Here is a 24,019-nt window from a genome sequence, read left to right on the forward strand (position 1 = left end):
TCTCCCTTTTGGAAGCCAATGCCATCCTTGATGCTAGGGCGTCTCCCACTATAGAGCATGCTTCTAGCAAATTTAAAATTTTCATTTTCTAAGTCATGCTCATTTATTTTGGCATTAAGTTGAGTTATGTGATCATTTTGTTTCTTAATTAAAGCTAGGTGATTATGAATAGCATCAACATTAATGTCTCTACATCTAGTGCAAATGGAAACATGCTCAACAGTAGATGTAGAGGGTTTGCAAGATTTTAGTTCAACAATCTTAGCATGTAAAATGTCATTTTCACTTCTAAGATTGGAAATTGTAACATTGCAAACATCTAAGTCTTTAGCCTTAGCAATCAAATTTTCATTTTCATTTTTAAGGCTAGCAAGAGAAACATTCAATTCTTCAATCTTAGCAAGTAAACTAACATTATCATCTCTAAGATTGGAATTTGAATCATCACAAACATTTGAATCAACCTTAGGAATTAATCTAGCATTCTCATTTCTAAGGTTGGCAATAATATCATGGCAAGTGCTTAGCTCTTTAGATAGTTTTTCATATTTTTCTACTTCTAGAGCGTAAGCATTTTTAACCTTAACATGCTTCTTATTTTCCTTAATTAGGAAGTCCTCTTGGGTGTCCAAGAGTTCATCCTTCTCATGAATAGCACTAATCAATTCATTTAATTTTTCTTTTTGTTGCATGTTTAGGTTGGCAAAAAGAGTACGCAAATTATCCTCCTCATCACTAGAATTATCTTCCTCACTAGAGGATGCATATTTAGTGGAGGATCTTGATTTTACCTTCTTCCTTTTGTCGTCCTTTGCCATGAGGCACTTGTGGCCGACGTTGGGGAAGAGGAGGCCCTTGGTGACGGCGATGTTGGCGGCGTCCTTGTCGAAGGAGGAGTCGGTGGAGCTCTCGTCGGAGTCCCACTCGCGGCACACATGGGCATCGCCGCCCTTCTTTTTGTAGTATCTCTTCTTTTCTCTCCTCTTTCCCTTCTTGTCGTCGCCCCTGTCACTATCACTAGATAATGGACATTTAGCAATGAAATGACCGGGCTTACCACACTTGTAGCACACCTTCTTAGAACGGGGCTTGTAATCTTTCCCCTTCCTTTATTTGAGGATTTGACGGAAGCTCTTGATGATGAGCGTCATCTCCTCATTGTCGAGCTTGGAGGCGTCGATGGGGATTCTACTTGGAGTAAAATCTTCTTTCTTCTCCTCCGTTGCTTTGAATGCAACGGGTTGTGCTTCGGGCGTGGAGGAGTCGCCTTGCTCGATGATCTTTTTGGAGCCTTTGATCATTAGCTCAAAGCTCACAAATTTACCTATGACCTCCTCGGGAGACATTAGCGTGTATCTAGGATCACCTCGAATTAATTGAACTTGCGTAGGGTTAAGGAAAACGAGGGATCTTAGAATAACCTTGACCATCTCATGGTCATCCCATTTGGTGCTCCCAAGGTTGCGCACTTGGTTCACCAAGGTCTTCAAGCGGTTGTACATGGCTTGTGGGTCCTCCCCTTGGTGAAGTCTAAATCGATCGAGCTCCCCCTCGATTGTTTCTCTCTTGGTGATCTTGGTCACCTCGTCTCCTTCGTGCGCGGTCTTTAGCACGTCCCAAATTTCCTTGGCACTCTTTAACCCCTGCACCTTGTTATACTCCTCTCGACTTAGAGAGGCGAGGAGTATAGTGGTGGCTTGGGAGTTGAAGTGTCGGATTTGGGCGACCTCGTCCGAATCATAGTCTTCATCCCCCGGTGATGGTACATGTACTACAATCTCAACAACATCCCAAATGCTAGTGTGGAGTGAGGTTAGATGATGCATCATTTTATCACTCCACATATTATAATCTTCACCATCAAACATAGGTGGTTTGCCTAATGGAACGGAAAGCAATGGAGTACGTTTGGAAATGCGAGGGTAGCGTAGGGGGTCTTACTAAACTTCTTGCGCTCATGGAGCTTAGAAGTTACGGACGGCGTGTCGGAGCCGGAGGTGGATGGCGACGAAGAGTCGGTCTCGTAGTAGACCACCTTCTTCATCCTCTTCTTCTTGTCACCACTCCGACGCGACTTGTCGTGTGAAGGGGATCCCTTCACCTTGTTGGCGGACTCCCCGGATGGAGCCTTCCCATGGCTTGTGGCGGGCTTCTCGCTGGTCCCGATTTCCCTCTTGGCGGATGCTCCCGACATCACTTCGAGCGGTTAGGCTCTAATGAAGCACCGGGCTCCGATACCAATTGAAAGTCGCCTAGAGGGGGGTGAATAGGACGAATCTGAAATTTATAAACTTAAGCACAACTACAAGCCGGGTTAGCGTTAGAAATATGAATGAGTCCGAGAGAGAGAGGGTGAAAAGCAAATCGCAAGCAAATAAAGAGTGAGACACAAGGATTTGTTTTACCGAGGTTCGGTTCTTGCAAACCTACTCCCCGTTGAGGTGGTCACAAAGACCGGGTCTCTTTCAACCCTTGCCCTCTCTCAAACGGTCACTTAGACCGAGTGAGCTTCTCTTCTCAATCAAACGGGACACAAAGTCCCCACAAGGACCACCACACAATTGGTGTCTCTTGCCTCGGTTACAATTGAGTTGATCACAAGAAAGAATGAGAAAAAGAAGCAATCCAAGCGCAAGAGCTCAAATGAACACAAGTCACTCTCTCACAAGTCACTATTTGATTTGGAATGAACTAAGGACTTGGCAGAGGATTTGATCTCTTTGATGTGTCTTGTATTGAATGCTATAGCTCTTGTAAGGTGTTGGAAGTCAGAAAACTTGGATGCAGTGAATGTGGGGTGGTTGGGGTATTTATAGCCCCAACCACCAAAAGTGGCTGTCGGGAGGCTGTCTGTCGCATGGCGCACTGGACAGTCCGGTGCGCCACCGGACACTGTCCGGTGCGTCAGCCACGACAGCCGGCCATTGGGTTCTGACCGTTGGAGCTCTGACTGGTGGGGCCTCTGGGCTGTCCGGTGGTGCACCGGACAGGTCCTGTGACTGTCCGGTGCCCCTTCTGCGCGTGCTCTGACTCTGGCGCGCACTGTAGCGCATTTAATGCGGTTGCAGTCGACCGTTGGCGTCAAGTAGTCGTTGCTCCGCTGGCACACCGGACAGTCCGGTGTGACACCGGACACTGTCCGGTGCTTCACCGGACAGTCCGGTGAATTATAGCGGAGCGACCTCCCATTTTCCCGAAGGTAGCGAGTTCAGCGTCAAGTTCCCTAGTGCACCGGACACTGTCCGGTGCGCCAGACCAGGGTGCCTTTGGGATGTCTTTAGCTCTCTTTATTTGAACCCATCTTTTGTCTTTTTATTGGCTTGTTGTGAACCTTTGGCACCTGTAGAACTCATAGTCTAGAGCAAACTAGTTAGTCCAATTATTTGTGTTGGGCAATTCAACCACCAAAATCAATTAGGAAAAAGGTGTAAGCCTAATTCCCTTTCAGGGAGTTAGTCTAATCAATCATGTCTTGTCTCCTCTCTTTGTCATGTGTTTTTCCTAAGTAGAGGATCTCCGACAAGGGGAGTATGTCTTCTTTCATACAAAGGGGAGAATATTTTTTCAAAGGGGGAGAACACTCTTTTAGGGGGAGTAATCTTTTTAGAGAGCAAGTCTTTTAATTGCTTCCTATATGCTTTTAATGTCTTCCTTTTTGGTGTTTGATTCCAAAGGGGGGAAGTTTTAGGGACCAAAGCAATTCAATATATATCAAACACCAAACACCACCCAATTTAAAATTTTAAAATCTTGAGCTTACAAGTGGTTTTGTTTCTCCAAGTGTTTTTTGGTCTAAAATAAGAAGTATGTGGATTATGGAGTTAGGGGGAGGTTTAGTCCATAATCTCACATTGTGGGGACATTCATGCATCCTAGCAAGTAGACTGCATATTTTAATCAAAATGTTTGTTATATTTGCTTGCTTTGGTTGTGTTGTCATCAATCACCAAAAGGGGCAGATTGTAAGGAAAATGGACCTCGGCCCATTTGACTAATTAGTTTTGGTGTTTGATGATCAAGATAACATGTGGACTAATGTGTTTGCTAGTGTTTGTATTTGTAGTTCACAGTATGCTATGTGACTTGGACTAAGGCATTGAGGAAGCAGCACCTCAAAAAATACATTATGAAGACCATAAGTGAAGATCAACAAGGATCAAACAAAGTCCAAGTCATGAAGAACGTGTTGCCACCGCCGGACTGTCCGGTGCCAAACCACCGGACTGTCCGGTACACCAAGGAACTTTAGCCCAACGACTAGTTCCTGGTGGCACTGTGGAGGAGAGCCACTAGACTGTCCTGTGAGACACCGGACTGTCCAGTGCAATGCTGACACGCACCAATGGACACCTGCAACTGTCAGATCCAACGGGTAGTGGTGCACCGGACTGTCCAGTGTGGCGCAGATAAGCAACAACTTTTCTCCAACTGCTATATATTCGTGTTGGGGCTTATATAAACTTCACAAAACCGGACATTTGAAGGTGTGGAGCCCAAGCAATATACCAATACATGTTATAGACATTTCCAAGTGCTCAAACATCCAAGTGTTTAATATAATCACTCGATGATTAGCATAGGTGATTTATGAAGTGCTTAGGTTAGTTAGACCGCTTATACGCTTGCTCTAGATGATTCCTAGTTAGTTGAGTGAGTTTAGAAAAACGTACAAAACCCTTAGGCTCTTGTGTGAGTCGATGTATTTGTACAGAGTGGGGGTGAGAGTCTTGTGAGACCGTGACAACCGAGTTTGTGTCACGGTCGCCACCGTGTACCGAAGGGAACGAAGCCCACGACGTTTCGGCCAGAAGCTCGATAGTGGATACGGCGGGGAGCATCCGAGAGAAGTCGGAAGTGGAGCACCACTTGCGTGTGGAGAAGGCCTGCGACTCTCTACGGAGTTGTTTGACCGTGGTGCTTGGCCCTCGCAAGGGCTACCCTTGCGTAGGGGTACCAACGAGGATTAGTCGGGACCTTACGTAGTTCCGGATACCGATAAAAATACCGACTTCATCCACGGGAGTTTGCATCTCTACCCTTGCTCCTTACTTTTGCATTTACATTAAGTACTTAAGTTTCAATCTCTACTTACTAGTTAGAATATTTATGGTTAAAATTTAGGCTTTGCGGTAGAGATGACAATATTTAGACAAAATCTATTTTGCATATTTTAAATTATTTATTTGTATAAGTTTTGTTCTAAGAATTTAATTGTGGCTTAGTTTAGATATAGTTTTTTAGAAGTTCTAATTTACCCCACTTTTAGATGTCACCGTTTCTTATGGAGTTAATGGTTGGAGATATCTTATATGTGGGAGAGTTTCTTTTATGTCGTTATAGTACATAATGGGAGAAATAATGAGAAATGTTGGAGATGGGATGAGTCGCCTATCCCTTGTTGGCTACTGCAGTCACTGAACCGAAGGTGCTGACGAAGATGGGACGACATGTGCCCGTGGTGCGCGCCGGTGGATCAGGGGCTCAGGGCCAATGGACAAACTGATGGGAGTGTCATCATCACCGCGCGCGCGTGCGGTGTGGTGCTGCTGAGCTGAAACTGAAAGTGTAAGAGAGGCCGCCCCTGGAAGACGATTGCAGAAAGCCATAAAGCCCACGACTAACCACCTTCGCATGAAAAGTCGCATTCATTTTTCCATTCCACATGCAACATCGGAGAACCGGAGAAGAGGGAAGAAGATCGGGCGGGCATGATGAAAGCGACGGGAGACCAACCTTGCGGCAAACAAGAGTCTGACAAGTCTGGAAGTATAATCTTATTTAATACTCCCTCCGGTGCAGTAAAAGAAGTCATCCTGCGTGTGACCGAGCGTGCACAAAAAGAAGTCATAGCGCGCATGGGTCTAGGATTTGGACGTTGTTGCCCCTAGTAATTGCACAAAAAAGATGCATTTAAGAGGAATCGAACTTGAGACCTCCGGTCTAGAATGCCTTAGAGCTGCTGCAGCAACCAATCAAGCCTGATTGTTTTAGTGACGTTAATGCACCCATATCCCTATTTAATAGGGGCAAACAGGGAAAACTCTATGATAATTAATCACTCCTTGGTATGCACAATCATGTCCTAAACGACTACCTTTACTGCACCGGAGGGAGTATAAAATAACCTTATTTAATATAGAATTTTCTGAACTGCCTCTAAGCTGCTGTTTGGTTTAACATAAATAGTAATGGTAGTAAATCACGTTTGAGTATCAGCACAAACCAGCGATAATAAGTTTAGATAGAACGGTATCAATTACTAATGTAATTACGATTGAAGTTAAATAAACATAGTTTAACAGTATCAATTACACATGACCTTACAAAAATGTGAACCAAACGGTACCTAAGAGTTAATTGAACAAATAGAAACTAGCTCTTTGCGGAGAACCTATCTCTACACAACTCTTTATACATAATGTCTTTTAACTATATTTAGGCTCCATTTGTTTCCCCTTATAAAGTTTATCACCGTACTTTTTGCTAAAGTTTACTAAAGAAACAAACAAGGTGACTAAAAGTGTTATGCTAAAGTTTAGCAACCATTAGCAATTTAGCTCCACCAAAAATAATAAACTATGCTAAAAGTGATCCTTAGTCACATTCTCTCTCCTTTGTCTCTCCTTCCCCCAACCGAACGTCCCTAGAATCTCTCCAAAACCTGTCGTTAGCACCTTTTAGCATTATCGTAGCATTAGTTAGAGGTAGTTTAGCATTCTTTAGCAATTGTATCTAAACACCTGTCAAGTACTAAAGTTTAGCATATGATAAACTTTAGCAGGTGCTAAACTTAAACACTATAAAAACAGATAGACCCTTATGATCCAAAGACTTTAAATTATATCATACAAAATTTTAGCTAGTTTTTTATACTTGGAAAACTGATCTAAGGTCTCTGAATTGTGTACGGTAAGACACTCTCCAGCAGATAATAAACAATAGAGGACACAAAATTTTAGATAATACTATTTACCGCTATTTGCGGAGTGAAATTTAAGATAGAGGATAGCCTAGGTTAGCTCTCAACCACCCCTCTACCTGTTATGCATGCCGGCAAGACTGCAGGTTGCACGTTGCAGTAGCCAACGCCATCCAGTACATTGATGGTGACGGTTAAACCGATTGTGCTAACGACCAGCCCAATCAAAGTCAGCATCAATTGCTAATCTCTCGTAGCAGGAACCCGGTTAGTGCGTATATGGATAATTTAGTATTCACCTAAATCCACATGTATTGAAATGAATTAGGATGTAAATTAAATTAATTTACACTTTAATCCACTTTAGACTTTGTTCGGTTATTTTAATTATATGTGGATTGGAGTGGATTGGAGTGGATTGGGTGGGATTGAGATGTATTTTGACTTGTTATGGATTTAAAACGACTCAATCCGACCCAATCCACATGGTTTAGCATCAAAACGAACAAACCCTTGTATGTATTAGGACAAATATTAGAATAACCAAACAATTTAATTTACATCCTAATCCACTTTATATGGATTAGGACGAATACTACCCAAACAAAGTCTTATCTGTGGCAACAGAGTCTCACTCCTACAGTATCCTACTATTTAATTGGTGTCTCACTCAACACGGAGAGCTCATTCTTCACAATTGTCAAACTAACGGCACTATCACCGACGGCTTTTATCGCTGACCATTTCGCCAGGACAGCTAACATCACTACCGGAATTCGGCACTTTGCTAAATGTCAAATGATTTATCGAGTATTTTTTCGGGCACTCGACAAAGAAATGTCAAGCAAAAAACCCTCGGTAAAATAAAACACTCGGCAAAGAAACTCTTTGCCGAGTGTTTTATTTTTGACACTCGGCAAAGAGTTTTTTTGCTGAGTATTTTTTTACACTCGGTAAAGAGTCTTTACCGAGTGTATTATTTTTGACACTCGACAAAGAGTTTCTTTGTCGAGTGTTTTATTTTGTACACTAGCCAAAGATAATTTAAAAATCACATTTTAAAACAGTAAATTAATTTAAATGAAAAAGTTTTCAACTACAAATTTGTATAACTCATCAAGATGTACAATTTATATTTTGATCATTTCTTCATATGACAAAATAAAATTAATTTGTGTGAAGTTTTCAAATTTGAAATTCAAATTTTGTAAACGGCCTTGTATGTAGAAACTATCAAAATAGAACTTGTAGATCTTGAAAAGTTATGCAACTTTATAGTTGGTCACATTTTCAAATGAATTCATTTAATGCCTCAAATAATCAAATTATTCTTGGTTTGTTATAGTACATGAGGAATAAAAACGTAATATAGATTGATGTAGTAGTGTAGTGGTAGAGGAGGGTATGCGCGAGAGAGAGGTTTTGAGTTCAAATCTCACTATTCACAAAACATGTAATTTGATTCAAAATAATAGTTAAAAATGATAGAACGATGGGTATGGTAATGGGTAGTGGTTGGAGAGTTCTCATGTTTACGCCCCTGAAAAAATCATTCACATTTTTGGACCTTTTGCTCGACGTCATAAGATGTGGCATCGAGGTAACACTACTCGGCGCCACTGGTCATGGCGCCAAGGTATTAACCTCGCTGGCGTGTGTCGACCGACCTGGCGCTGACGTGGCCGAGCTCGGCGCCAAGATCTATCACGTCGAGCTCGGCTTTGGGTATGGTAATGGATAGTGGTCGGAGAGTTCTCATGTTTACACCCCTGAAAAAATCATTCACATTTTTGGATCCTTTGCTCGACGTCATAAGACGTGTGTTGACACCCTTTTGGAGGCGTCAATTACTCAAGAGAATCAGCGGCGGTGCTCTCTGGTCAGGCGCGGACGGTCCGCGGCCTGGGGCCGGACGGTCCGCGACCTGGCGCAGGGGCTAGGTTTTCCTGCCTGACGTCCGGACAGTCCGCGCCCTGGGGCCGGACGGTCCGCGCGTGTGCAGGGGCGGCGGAAGATCGCCGGCGGCGCCTGGATCTCGCTCCCGGGAGGGACCCCGTCGGGGAGGAGAGATCCTAGGGGTTGTCTAGGCTCGGGCCGGCCGACCTAGACTCCTCTAATCGACGTAGAGTCGAGGAGAGGCGGAGAATTTGGGGATCGAGAGGCTAAACTAGAACTAGACTAGAACTACTCCTAATTGTACTGGAAATAAATGCGAATAAAAGTTGTATTGATTCGATTGTTGATTACAAATCGGTCGTAGACCTCTCTTTATATAGAGGAGGGGGGCTGGACCCTTTACACGACTGGATTCCGGGTTAATTCCGCAAATCTAGCCAACAAACATAGCACAAAACTCGGAACCCTAAACTGCTCTGCGCATGCGCGGACCGTCCGGCCCACAGGCGCGGACTGTCCGGACCGCGGACCGTCCGGCCTCCGGGCCGGACCGTCCGACCGCTCACTATGGCGCTCAACATATGCCCCCCTGCCTTTTGGTGGAGCTGAGCAAACCAAAAGCAACTAACTCGATGTGATTACATCGGTTCTCTTAGGCATCCTGCCACATACTAGGATGGTACTGTTTGAGGAAACGCCCATTCAAAGCCTTAGGCAAGTCCTTGCCTTATAATGTTTGTAGCAAATAGGCGTTGCCAGACATCACCTGTTTTACTTTATAAGGGCCTTCCCAGCTTGGTGACCATTTCCCGAACTTCCGGTCTTTACTCCTTAGAGGCAGAATAGTCTTCCACACCAGGTCCCCTACTTGAAATGATTTTGCTTTGACCTTCTTGTTGTAGGCCCTGGCTACCATGATCTTGTCCTTTTCTATTGCTCCCAAAGCTATCATCCTTTTGTCGGTCACCTCATCAATATTATCCATCATTGAATTATAATAATCAGTAGCATTTAAATCATTTTGTCTGGCGAACCTGACAGCATTCAAACTTATTTCCACAGGCAACGCTGCTTCCTGCCCATAGACAAGCTCAAAAGGAGACACTTGAGTAGCCCTATGTTTAGATATCCTATGAGCCCATAAAGCTTCAGACAAAATCTTATGCCAATATTTAGGATTATCAGATATCTTCTTTTTTATCAAGTTAATCAATGTCCTATTACTAGACTCGGCCTGTCCATTGGCCTGAGCATAATATGGAGATGAATTAAGCAGCTTAATTCTGTATAATTCAGCAAATTCGCGTACCTCCTTTGACATAAAAGAAGTATCTTGATCTGTAGTTAAGGTCTGGGGAATGCCGAATCTATGAATAATATGCTCAGTTATAAACTCAATTACCTCCTTGTGTGTCATGTTCTTTAGAGCAACGGCTTCAGTCCATTTGGTGAAGTAGTCAGTGGCAACTAACACAAACCGATGCCCCTTTGATGATGAAGGATGAATTTCTCCAATAAAGTCTAATCCCCATCCTCTGAACGGCCAGGGCTTGATGATAGGATGTAATTCGGCTGCAGGGACTAACTGTAGGTCGCCGAATTTTTGACACACTTGGCAACCCTTGTAGTACTTGAAACAATCAGCTATCATACTAGGCCAATAAAAACCAGACCTTCGCAACAACCACTTCATCTTTGGGGCTGATTGATGAGTACCACAAATTCCTTCATGTACTTCGGCCATGGCTAATATAGCATCATCTGGGCCCAAGCACTTAAGCAGGATATCATTGACTGTTCGGCGGTAAAGTTCATCACTCATCAAAACATACTTGAAAGCTGTTCGCCGAATGTTCTTATCTGTCCTAATATTGGGATTTCGTAGATAATTAAGTATAGGTGTCCTCCAATCACTTGCATCGGCCTCATTGTCAGCCGAATTGATCAAAAGAACATTTCTGGTAACCCCGGACGGTCCGGCGTCATCACGTGGACGGTCCGCGACCTGGGAATTTGGCTTTGCACCGGTTATCAGATTTTCAGTTTTGTGAAACTTTCCTCTCTTTATCCGATAACCTGATGCATCTTGTGCCAAATCGTTAGCTCTATGATTCTCAACTCTAGAGATATGCCGAATACTGAATTCGTCAAAAGAATGAATTATGCTCCAACATTTCTCAAGGTAACTATTTAGAGTACCATCAAAACATTGATATTCTTCTAATACTTGTTGGACAACCAGCTGAGAATCATCAAATACCTTCACATGTTTTACTCCCATACCATTTAAAAGTTCTAAGCCGAATAGGAGGGCCTCATATTCAGCTTGATTATTAGTGCAATAAGTTTTCAATCGGCTAGAGAAGTCAAAGGAGACATTACTTGGTGAAACAAGCACAATGCCAATTCCTTGCCCTTCATTGCAAACCGATCCATCAAAATATAAAGTCCAAGGAGTAATAGTGAGGTATGACATGTCTAGTCCATGAATATCATTAACCCGATGTTCTACAATGAAATCCGCTATGACTTGGCCTTTCATAGATTTCAATGGTTCATAGGCCAAGTCATATTCTATGAGTGCATAAGCCCACTTACCAATTCTACCACTCATAATTGGGTTATGCAACATGTATTTGATCACATCGGCTTGACCAGAAACAGTGCAATGACTAGACAGTAAATAACATCTACATTTGGTGCATGCAAAAAACAAGCATAAGCATAACTTTTCAATAAAAGTGTACCTTGTTTCAGCATCCACCAACCTTCGGCTTAGATATGTCACCACATGCTCCTTCCCCTCGGTTTCTTGTGTCAGAACAGCCCCAATAACCTTATCCTCAGCTGCAATGTATAATCGGAATGGTACTCCTGCTCGTGGTGCTTTTAATACGGGAGCCGAAGATAAGTATTTTTTGATGAGATCAAATGCTTCTTGTTGTTCTGCCCCCCCAAGCGAATTCGGCATCATTCTTAAGCCGAAGAATAGGGGTGAACACATCAATCTTCCCGGCTAGGTTAGAAATAAACCTTCGTAAATAATTCACCTTGCCGAGAAACCTCTGTACCTCGACCTTACAGGTCGGAGGTCCCACATTCCGAATAGACTTGATTCGGTCAGGGTCTATTTCTATACCATGTTCATGTATGACAAATCCTAAAAACTTACCAGCTGACACTCCAAAAGCACATTTACGTGGGTTCATTTTCAAACTATACTGACGCATTTTATCAAAGGCTTTGCGCAAATCAGCTATATGAGAACTAAACTCACCCGATTTGACTACAATATCGTCAATGTAAACTTCCACAGTGTTCCCTAACAATTCATGGAAGATCAAATTCATAGCCCTCTGATAAGTAGCACCAGCATTTTTCAAACCAAATGTCATGACAACCCACTCAAATAAACCAATGAAGCCTGGACATATAAAGGCTGTTTTAGACGCATCTTCTTCGGCCATGAAAATCTGATTATATCCGGCATTACCATCAAGGAAGCTAATAATTCTATTTCCTGATGCATTATTGATTAATGTGTCGGCTATGGGCATGGGATATTCGTCTTTAGGAGTTGCTCTATTTAAATTGCGAAAATCAATGCATACTCTAAGTTTACCTGACTCCTTCTTCTCCACCGGCACAATATTGGAGACCCACTCTGCGTATCTGCAAGGTCTGATAAAATCAGCTTCTAGCAGCCTGTGGATTTCGTCCTTGATGCGTGGGAGAAGATCTGAACGAAATGTTCTAGCTCTTTGCTTAAAAGGTCTGAAACCAGATTTAATAGGCAGCCGATGCTCTACGATCTCTCGGCTTAATCCAGGCATCTCAGTATAATTCCAAGCAAAGCAATCTGAATATTCCTTCAATAGACCGATCATCTCATCTCTAGGATCGGTCTCCAGGGTCTTGTTTACAAAAGTCGGCCTTGGAGTTTTACCATCTCCTATGTCAATCTCCTCCAAAGGATCGGCCGATGTAAACCCCTGTCCTAGTTTATCAAGATCTCTGAATTCCTCTATCATGTTCCCCACAGAGGAATTAGAAGATCTTTGTGTGATGGCGGACTCTCCGGTCTCGGGGACCGGATCATCCGTAATACTGTCCTTTTGCTGTGATATATGTTCGGTCTTAAAGTCCGAACCCTTTTGTGAAAGACCAGACCATTCGGCTTTGGAAGCCGAACTATCCGTGTCCAGAGACTCATGAATTTTGTGTGTATTCATCATTTAAACTTTATTTAGGATTTAGCCGATTCTCCATCGGCTCTAGCATTACAGGAATGAAACCTTTCTTATCTATACTTATGAATTGATAATCAGAAAAATCTACTCCTGTGAGACATGTAGCAGTCTCATAAGTCCAGAGTACAGGGGCATCGGCCACAGCGATGCAGGCCGATACATCAGCATGTACTTGTTCTATGTCATCGCCAACCCATTGTATCAGCATTTGATGTAATGTAGAAGGTATACATTGATTGGCGTGAATCCAATCTCTGCCTAGGATTAAACTATAATTTCCTTCTACATCAGCGACGAAGAATGCAGCAGCAAGGGTCTTAGTCCCGATGGTTAATTCAACGGACGTGACTCCCTTGGCTTTGATCGAACTATCAGTTCCAACACCGCTGAGGGTCATGTTGGTCTTGACAAGTTCGTCATCTTGTTTACCTAGTTTTCTGTATAATGAATAAGGCATTAGATTTACAGCTGCCCCTCCATCTACTAACATCTTAGCAATCGGTATCCCATCAATGTGGCCGCGCACGAAGAGCGGCTTTAAATGATTTACCGATTCTTTTGGTTTAGTAAAGGCGGCTTCTTTAGGACCAAAATCAAACTGGGCAACAACAGGTTCATCGTCGCCGATAATAGTACAATCGGCAGAAAATGTAATAATATTTACATCCATACCTGGGCGTTCTGGAGAAGCCTCGTAGTCGACCAGGTCTTCTCCCAGCAGGTCGTCCTCTTCCATTGATGTTGTCGTGTCGTTGGAGGCTTCCTGGTGAACGGCGGACGGTCCGCGTTCGGGGGCCGGACGGTCCGCGCCTGGTGCAGGTTGTCCAGAGACTTCCTGGTGAACGGCGGACGGTCCGCGCGCAGGGGCCGGACGGTCCGCGCCTGGTGCAGATTGACTTTCTATTTCTGTGGCCGTTTGTTTTTTCTCAACGGCCTTCGGTCTACATTTCTTTTGCGGTGGCGGGTATAGTGGATGTGTGTCATTAAATGTATTTTCCGCCTCCTTCTCCTGGCTCTCCTTTGCTCTTAGCCGTTGTAATTTTCTCTTTTGGGATCGTGTCAATCCCGTTGGGCACCATCGAGGCATGGAGTATTTTGGATCGGCTGTTTTGATAGTAGCCGTATCCTTTTTGGTTGTGTTGGCCGATTCGCCGAAAATCATCGGCCCTTTATTATCTTCTTGTATGACAACATCTGCAGTGCCTATCTTGATGATGTCCTTTTTTGTTGTTTTTTGAGTTGTTGCAGGCATATGCCCCCCTGCCGGATTGGTCGGCCTAGGAGGCCGAGTAGTCCGGTAATCTTGTTGGGCCTGTGCCTGGTGACCAGATTCAGCAGCGCTCAATCGGTCTTGCACTGGCGGCGCCAACCTATCAAAAACGGATGTTTGGGGTGCCCCCCAGGCGGGGTACTGTGGCATCCCAAATGGATATGGTGGCATGCCCCACATTTGATTTGGGACATAGATGGATAAGGGGGTGGAGGGGTCCATGTCGGCATGTTAGGTCTCAATTGTACAATAGGACTTTTCATTTCTTCCGATTGGTGAGGTGGTCCAATCGGCCTGACCTGACGTTGCTCATGAATGGGTGAGCGGGGTCGCTTCGGTGGCCGGTCACTGGGGCCGGCCTTCTTTTTCACATATTTAGACAACAATTGATCGAAAGTCGGGCCAGGCTTGATCAGCCGACCAGCTGCTTTAAATGTATTTGTTTTCCACGTACCTATCTCTAGTCGTCGTGGTTTGAAGGTACATGGTCGCTGCGAGTCTTGAGCATGTCCGGACCGTCCGCCGGAGCTCTCCGGACCGTCCGGGATACGCAGCACGGGCTCCTCCATCTGTCTCCCTGTCTGCGCTTGCCCCCCAGTACTGGAGGCTGTGATGGTCACCTTTAGGGTCTCCCCTCCATCGGGAGTCTTCTCGGCCACCACTTTCCTGCAAGAAACTTTACGATCCCCATCGGCCTCTTTAGCATTGCCGATGATTGTCTCTTTGCCTTTGTCTCTATCGGCTGTGTTTGGCCGAACTAGGACTTTCTTGCCCTCGAAGTCAATCATGTTCATCGGAAAGGGCTCTGTATCCACCTGCATTTCCTGAAATTTCAATCGTCCTTCGTTAATGGGCGATTGAATCTGTCGACGGAATACATTACAATCATTAGTGGCATGAGAAAATGAGTTATGCCACTTGAAATATGCACGACGTTTTAGCTCGTCGGCGGATGGAACAGTGTGATTTATTTTAATGTTGCCATTTTAAGTAATTCATCAAATATTCTATCACACTTACCAACATTAAATGTAAACTTAACCTCCTCTTGCCGTTTCTTTTGAACCGGCTGTAAGGAGGCACAAGCCGAAGATTTGGCCTGCTTTGGCCAAACCATTTCAGCAGCATACACCTCTGCTGATTCGTCTTCTGAGCTACTTTGGTCGCATTCTACTACATGTACGTTGTGACGAATTGTTTTAGCAGTTTCTTTGCTTCGGCTTTCACAAGCCAAAGCTCTCTGGTGTAATTGTGCTAATGTAAAGAATTGGATGCCTTCTAATCTTTCTTTTAAATAATATCGCAGACCATTAAAGGCTAATCCTACTAGCTGTTTCTCTGCTAAATGAATTTGAAAGCATCGGTTTCTTGTATCTCGGAATCTCCGGATGTAATCATTAACCGATTCATCTTTTGTCTGTCGCAACGACACTAAATCTACCAAATCCAACTCATAGTCACCGGAGAAAAAATGATCATGAAATTTTTGTTCTAGATCCCCCCATGATGAAATGGAATTAGGAGGTAAAGTGGCATACCATGCAAACGCGGTTCCTATTAGCGATAATGAAAATAAACGTACGCGAAATGCCTCTGTGTCGGCCAACTCTCCTAATTGTGCTAAAAATTGGCCTATGTGTTCACGTGTGTTCTTTCCTTGATCACCCGAAAATTTTGTGAATTCGGGTATCCTGGTTCCCTGTGGGTATGGGTGGTGATCAAATCGGCTGTCATAAGGTTTCCGATATGATTGCCCCCCAGGGACCATGCTTACTCTGAGCTTATCTCGGAACGCCCCGGCTATTTCTTCCCTTACTATATCAATGGCAGCCGGTGCGAGACCACCGGCTCTCTGGTCAAACATAGGTGGGGTTGGCTGGATATTAGCATGTTGTCTTTCCCCCCATTGGTTTGAGTTACGTGGTGCATTTCCATTTGCTCTATATGGCTCATATGTTTGATCGTTTCTTTCCGGCCTTCTAGGTAGGGCCGGAAAGCTTTCCTGGGCTTTGGATCCTGAATTAATGGGCTGGTGCATTGCATAGTGTGATGGGAAGTGTTGCTGGGACGGGTGAGGATTCATGTAATAATCCTCCTCAAAAGACTCATGCGCGGACTGTCCGGATACGTACCCGGACCGTCCGTGGTTATATGCGGACCGTCCGTCGTTGTATGCGGACCGTCCGACTGGGTAGTTTGGGTTCTGTGCCGTGTGTGGTGGCTCGGGCGCATATCTAGGTAACTCATTAAAAATAGGCCCGACTGTTGCTGGCTCGGACGGTCCGCGCTCACGTGCGGACGGCCCGGGCATGTGCAGATCGGCTGATTTACTGCCGATTTGCGGTTGCTCAGGGTATGTGTCCATCGGCATCCCATACGGGGTTGTGACTGGTCGTGACAACCTGTAGCCGATGTATTACGCGTGTTACCCCCTAACTCAACCTCGTGCGAAGGAAAATTTGCGATATTAGATTTATCAAATGCACGTACTAGTCTCTTAAAATCGCTTTGCATACCCCCTATGATGTTCTGCATTTGCTCACGTTGCTCTTCTACATAATTTCTAAGAGATTGTAGCTCGTTGGTATTACTTACATTGGGGATATTTGGTGTGGGTTGGAGCGAAGCCGGATCCGTCGCCCGATGTCGGACGACCTTGTTGTTCCTGTCCACTTTGAAGTCGGCCAAGAATTTTGCTTTTGCCTCCTGGATCATACGCTCCTTGTGCTCCTCGAATTGGAGCTGTTCGTCAGCCGGCAAGGTCTCCCAAGTTGGCTCTATGATGTTGCTTAGGGAAATATCAGAGCTATCTCTTGAACCGGCCATTGAGGGCCGATTTGATGCGTCTATATTTGTCTTCCCCAGCGGAGTCGCCAAAAAGTATGTTGACACCCTTTGGAGGCGTCAATTACTCAAGAGAATCAGCGGCGGTGCTCTCTGGTTAGGCGCAGACGGTCCGCGGCCTGGGGCCGGACGGTCCGCGACCTGGCGCAGGGGCTAGGTTTTCCTGCCTGACGTCCGGACAGTCCGCGCCCTGGGGCCGGACGGTCCGCGCGTGTGCAGGGGCGGCAGAAGATCGCCGGCGGCGCCTGGATCTCGCTCCCGGGAGGGACCCCGTCGGGGAGGAGAGATCCTAGGGGTTGTCTAGGCTCGGGCCGGCCGACCTAGACTCCTCTAATCGACGTAGAGTCGAGGAGAGGCGGAGAATTTGGGGATCGAGAGGCTAAACTAGAATTAGACTAGAACTACTCCTAATTGTACTGGAAATAAATGCGAATAAAAGTTGTATTGATTCGATTGTTGATTACAAATCGGCCGTAGACCTCTCTTTATATAGAGGAGGGGGGCTGGACCCTTTACACGACTGGATTCCGGGTTAATTCCGCAAATCTAGCCAACAAACATAGCACAAAACTCGGAACCCTAAACTGCTCTGCGCATGCGCAGACCGTCCGGCCCACAGGCGCGGACTGTCCGGACCGCGGACCGTCCGGCCTCCGGGCCGGCCGTCCGGCCGCTCACTATGGCGCTCAACAACGTGGCATCGAGGTAACACTACTCGGCGCCACTGGTCATGGCGCTAAGATATTAACCTTGTTGGCGTGTGTCGATTGACCTGGCGCTGACGTGGCCGAGCTCGGCGCCAAAATCTATCACGTCGAGCTCAGCTTTGGCTGTTGTGGAACAAGGACCTCGGCGACAGTAGTTGTGCAAGTGGCGCATAGGCCAAGCACAAAAAGCTGTCGAAACAGCGCATGAACATGGGAAAAGCTAAGGCCATCTGCGCTCTCTTGTCGTGACACATGAACAATATAGATGAACAATGAACAAGGACAACACATGCAAAGTCTGATAAAAAAAACTCGACGCATATTGTGAATGGTTGGGAAGTCCAATAAAAAACTCGAGACCACTATTGTGAAGCTTGATTAAATATGTTTTTATAGATATTTGATAAGTTTGATGTTGTTTGATTTATGAGAAATGGAGATTTATTTTGGTTTTGTTTAATGGTTTGAGGTGGGGGAATAGTTCACGTGCTTGATACACTCTTGCTCCTAGTCCGCTCTTGTGCTTGTCTACCTATGCATGACGTGACTTCAGCGTGCGGACACTTGGACGGACATGCCGAGCGAGGTTCTGGCTCTGGCATTCTAGCAAGTGGCTAGCAAAGCGAATGGGTGACGGCAGGGGCGACCACAAGCCGCAAGCGCAATGACTCAGCACTGTGCAGAGCAGGTAATAGTCGAGTTGTCACACGTCAGCCAGGTAGCCTGTGAGCCAAGCACGGGGAAATTTTTAATCGCCGTCAGGTTTTAAGAAAAAAAGATGTGTTCCCGCTAGTCACGAGACGTGGCGCCGAGCTCAGTTTACTAGGGGTGTAAACGGTATGGATATTATCCGAGCATTCGACCGTCCGAAAAGCCTAATTATTCAATTGGATAGTTTTTCGGATATCCATAGAATTTTTGGATTCACATAGTACAGTTCGGATTTCAGATACAAATATGAAATGACTCCGTCGGATTTCGGATATCCGGATATCTTCTCGGATACCTATCCGGATTTCGGATATCCGGACATCTTCCCATATATCTTACCAGATTTCAGATTTTAGATATTTGCATAGTTACATGTGGAACCACCCTAAATATTTAAGTTTCAACATAATCAATACTTCACTTTATCATTTTCATATGGGGACTTGAGGTTGTGTTCTTATATAATGTTTATTGGTACTAGTAACCTATATACAATTTTCGGTCGACAATGGAATATTTTATTAATTTAGTTGCATTTTGAAAATTTTATGTAGAAAAAAAAATAATACACAAATAGTGTCGGGGACCATAATTAGGGGTACCCCCAAGACTCCTAATCTCAGCTGGTAACCCCCATTAGCACAAAGCTGCAAAGGCCTGATGGGTGCGATTAAGTCAAGGCTCGGTCCACTCAAGGGACACGATCTCGCCTCGTCCGAGCCCAGCCTCGGGCAAGGGCAGCCGACCCCGAAGGATTTACGTCTCGCCCGAGGACCCCCTTCAGCAACGGACACACCTTCGGTTCGCCCGAGGCCCAGTCTTCGCCAAGAAGCAACCTTGGTCAAGTCGCCACGCCGACTGACCGTATCGCAGGAGCATTTAATGCAAAGATGGCCTGACACCTTATCCTGACGCGCGCCCTTCAGTCGACTGAGCCGAAGTGACTGCAGTCACTTCACCGCTCCACTGACCAGTCTGACAAGAAGACAACGCCGTGCGCGTCGCTCCGACTGCTGTGCCACTCGACAGAGTGAGGCTGACAACGGCCAAGTCCGGCCTCGGGCGCCATAGGAAGCTCCGCCTCGCCCGACCCAGGGCTCGGACTCGGGCTCGACCCTGGAAGACGACGAACTCCGCCTCGCCCGACCCAGGGCTCGGACTCGGGCTCGGCCCCGGAAGACGACGAACTCCGCCTCGCCCGACCCAGGGCTCGGACTCGGGCTCGGCCCCGGAAGACGACGAACTCCGCCTCGCCCGACCCAGTGCTCGGACTCGGGCTCGGCCCCGGAAGACGACGAACTCCGCCTCGCCCGACCACAGGGCTCGTACTCCGCCCTGGCCTCAGCCGACAGTCTCCGCCTCGCCCGACCCAGGGGCTCGGACTCGACCTCGGCCTCGGAAGACAGACTCGACCTCGACCTCAGAGGAGCCTCCGCCTCGCCCAACCCAGGGCTCGGACCGACCACGTCACAAGAGGCACCATCATTATCCTACCCCAAGCTAACTCAGGCTACGGGGAACAAGACCGCTATCCCATCTGGCTCGCCCCGGTAAACAAGTAATGATGGAGCCCCGCATGCTCCATGACGACGGTGGCTCTCAGCCCCCTTACGGAAGCAAGGAGACGTCAGCAAGGACTCGACAGCCCCGACAGCTGTCCTTCCGCCAAGCTCCAGCGCTCCTCCGACGGCCACGACATCACACGAACAGGGTGCCAAACCCTCTCCGGCTGCCACGACGGCATGTACTTAGGGCACTAGCTCCTCTCTGCTAGACACGTTAGCATACTGCTACATCTCCCAATTGTACACCTGGACCCCTTCCTTACGCCTATAAAAGGAAGGTCCAGGGCCCTCTTACAGAGGGTTGGCCGTGCGGGGAAGGACGGGACGGCGCTCGCGTAAGCCTCTCGCTCCCTCCCGCGTGGACGCTTGTAACCCCCTACTACAAGCGCACCCGACCTGGGCGCGAGACAAACACGAAGGCCGTGGGTTTCCCCTTTTACGCCTGTCTCCCTCCGGCTTTCTCACCCTTCGCGCTCCGTCTCGCGCCGACCCATCTGGGCTGGGGCACGCGGCGACAATTTACTCGTCGGTCCAGGGACCCCCGGGGTCGAAACGCCGACAGCTGGCGCGCCAGGTAGGGGCCTGCTGCGTGTTGACGAACAGCTTCCCGTCAAGCTCCAGATAGGCAGTCTCCAGCAACCTTTCCAGCCTAGGACGGTGCTCCGTTTCGGGAGTCTTGAGTTCATGTCCCTCGATGGCAGCTATGACATGATACTCCTTCCCCCGCCGCGCGACAGCGACAATGGTGGCCGACAACCCGCCCGCCGGCGGCGGAATCGACGACGTCTTCCCCACGTGGCAGAAGAACAACCTTCGGGTTTGTCCCGTCGCCTCCCCTGCCGACAGAGGAGGAGGCGGGGCAACCAAGGCCAAGCAGGAGGCGGCACCTCGTCGGCTGTCGAGCGAGTCGACGGCGCCGGCGCCCCAACGGGGGACACATCGGGCATCGACCTCGTGTCTGAGACGAAGACGAGCGCCGTTTCCCCGCAACACACCAACTCCAAGCAAACGAACGACACCAGCATGCTCGCAAGGGACTTGTTGGGCGTCACCCTTGTACCTGAGACGACGGTGCAGTCTACCCCTGACGTGACTTCGTCACCGCCCGTCGACCAAGAGGTACCGACCGATTCCCATCTCGTGCCTTTTGGATTCAGCCTCGACCCACCAAGCGACTTCGCTTTGGCGGACGCTTTCATAGAGGCAAGTCCAAACCCTTCGGGGTATCGTATGCGGTCACCCTGGGACCGGCTGACAGCCGTCTCGACCTACGGGCCCTCGGGTTCCGAGGGAGATGACGAGCCCGACTTTTGTTGGGATTTCTCCGGACTTGGTAACCTCAGTGCCATGCGGGACTTCATGACCGCATGCGACTACTGCCTCTCCGATTGTTCCGACGGTGGTCGCAGCTTCGGCGACGAGGACTGCGGCCCAAGTCGTGAATGTTTCCACGTCGATCTAGGGGGTCCCGGCGAAGGCAACCATCTTGGTATACCGGAAAACGGTGATCCTCCTAGGCCTGCGCCTCGCGTTGACATCCTTCGGGAGCTAGCTGTGATCCCCGTCCCGGCGGGGGGTCATGACTCACAGCTCGAGCAAATCCGCAAGATGCAGGCCAGGCTCGACGAGGGAGCAGGAACACTTGAGCCGTTCCACCGGGACATCGGGCAGGAATGGGCGGGCCAACCTCCGGCCGGAGAAGCGCGTCATCTACCCCAGGGCCTCCAGCACCGCATCGCCGACGATGTCAGGGCAAGGCCGCCACCGGCTTCCAGTGGGGTCGGCCAGAACCTGGCTGCAGCGGCAATACTTCTCCGCGCGATGCCGGAGCCATCAACCACCGAGGGGCGGTGTATCCAGGGAGAGCTCAAGAATCTCCTGGAGGATGCCGCGGTCCGACGGGCCGAAAGCTCTGCCTCCCGAAGGCAGGGGTACCCCTCGGAACATCACGCCGCGACTTCCTGATTCATGCAGGAAGCCTCGGTCCACACCGGGCGCACGCGCAACACAGCGCCTGCGGCCCCGGGACGCCTCGGCAACGAGCACCATCACCGTAACCGTCGAGCCCACCTCGATGAGAAGGTGCGCCGAGGCTACCACCCCAGGCGTGGGGGGCGCTACGACAGCGGGGAGGATCAGAGTCCCTCGCCCGAACCACCCAGTCCACAGGCTTTCAGCCGGGCCATACGACGGGCGTCGTTCCCGACCCGGTTCCGAACCCCGACTACTATCACAAAGTACTCGGGGGAGATGAGACCGGAACTGTGGCTCGCGGACTACCGGCTGGCCTGCCACCTGGGTGGAACGAACGATGACAACCTCATCATCCACAACCTCCCCCTGTTCCTCTCCGACACCGCTCGAGCCTGGCTGGAGCATTTGCCTCCGGGGCAGATCTCCAACTGGGACGACCTGATCCAAGCCTTCGCCGGCAACTTCCAGGGCACGTACGTGCGCCCTGGGAACTCCTGGGATCTTCGAAGCTGCCGCCAGCAGCCGGGAGAGTCTCTTCAGGACTACATCCGGCGATTCTCGAAGCAGCGCACCGAGCTGCCCAATGTCACCGACTCGGATGTCATCGGCGCGTTCCTCGTCGGCACCACCTGCCGCGACCTGGTGAGCAAGTTGGGTCGCAAGACCCCCACTAGGGCGAGCGAGCTGATGGACATCGCCACCAAGTTTGCCTCCGGCCAGGAGGCGGTTGAGGCCATCTTCCGGAAGGATAAGCAGCCCCAGGGCCGCCAGCCGGAGGATGTCCCCGAGGCGTCCACTCAGCGCGACACCAAGAAGAAAGGCAAGAAGAAGCCGCAAGCGAAATGCGACGCCGCCGACGCGGACCTTGTCGCCGCCGCCGAGTACAAGAACCCTCGGAAACCTCCCGGAGGTGCCAACCTCTTCGACAAAATGCTCAAGGAGCCGTGCCCCTATCATTAGGGGCCCGTCAAGCACACCCTTGAGGAGTGCGCCATGCTTCGGCGCCACTTTCACAAGGCCGGGCCACCTGCAGAAGGTGGCAGGGCCCGCGACGACGATAAGAAGGAGGATCACAAGGCAGGAGAGTTCCCCGAGGTCCACGACTGCTTCATGATCTACGGTGGGCAAGTGGCGAACGCCTCGGCTCGGCACCGCAAGCAAGAGCGTCGAGAGGTCTACTCGGTAAAGGTGGCGGCGCTAGTCTACCTAGACTGGTCCAACAAGCCCATCACCTTCGACCAGGGCGACCATCCCGACCGCGTGCCGAGCCCGGGGAAATACCCGCTCGTTGTCGACCCTGTCATCGGCAACGTCAGGCTCACCAAGGTCCTCATGGACGGAGGCAGCAACCTCAATATCATCTACGCCGAGACCCTTGGGCTCCTGCGGATCGATCTGTCCTCGGTCCGGGCAGGCGCTGTGCCTTTTCACGTGATCATCCCCAGGAAACGCGTCCAGCCCCTCGGACAACTTGATCTACCCGTCTGCTTTGGGACACCCTCCAACTTCCGAAGGGGGACCCTCAAGTTCGAGGTGGTCGGGTTTCGAGGAACCTACCACGCAGTGCTGGGGAGGCCATGCTACACCAAGTTCATGGCCGTCCCCAACTACACCTACCTCAAGCTCAAGATGCCGGGCCCCAACGGGGTCATCACCGTCGGCCCCACGTACCGACACGCGTACGAATGCGACGTGGAGTGCGTGGAGTACGCCGAGGCCCTCGCCGAATCCGAGGCCCTCATCGCCGACCTGGAGAGCCTCTCTAAGGAGGCGCCAGACGTGAAGCGCCACGCCGACAACTTTGAGCCAGCGGAGACAGTTAAGTCCGTCCCTCTCGACCCCAGCAACGAAGCCTCCAAGCAGATCCGGATCGGCTCCGAGCT

This window comes from Zea mays, chromosome 8 (assembly GCF_902167145.1).
Source record: "Zea mays cultivar B73 chromosome 8, Zm-B73-REFERENCE-NAM-5.0, whole genome shotgun sequence".
NCBI lineage: Eukaryota > Viridiplantae > Streptophyta > Magnoliopsida > Poales > Poaceae > Zea > Zea mays.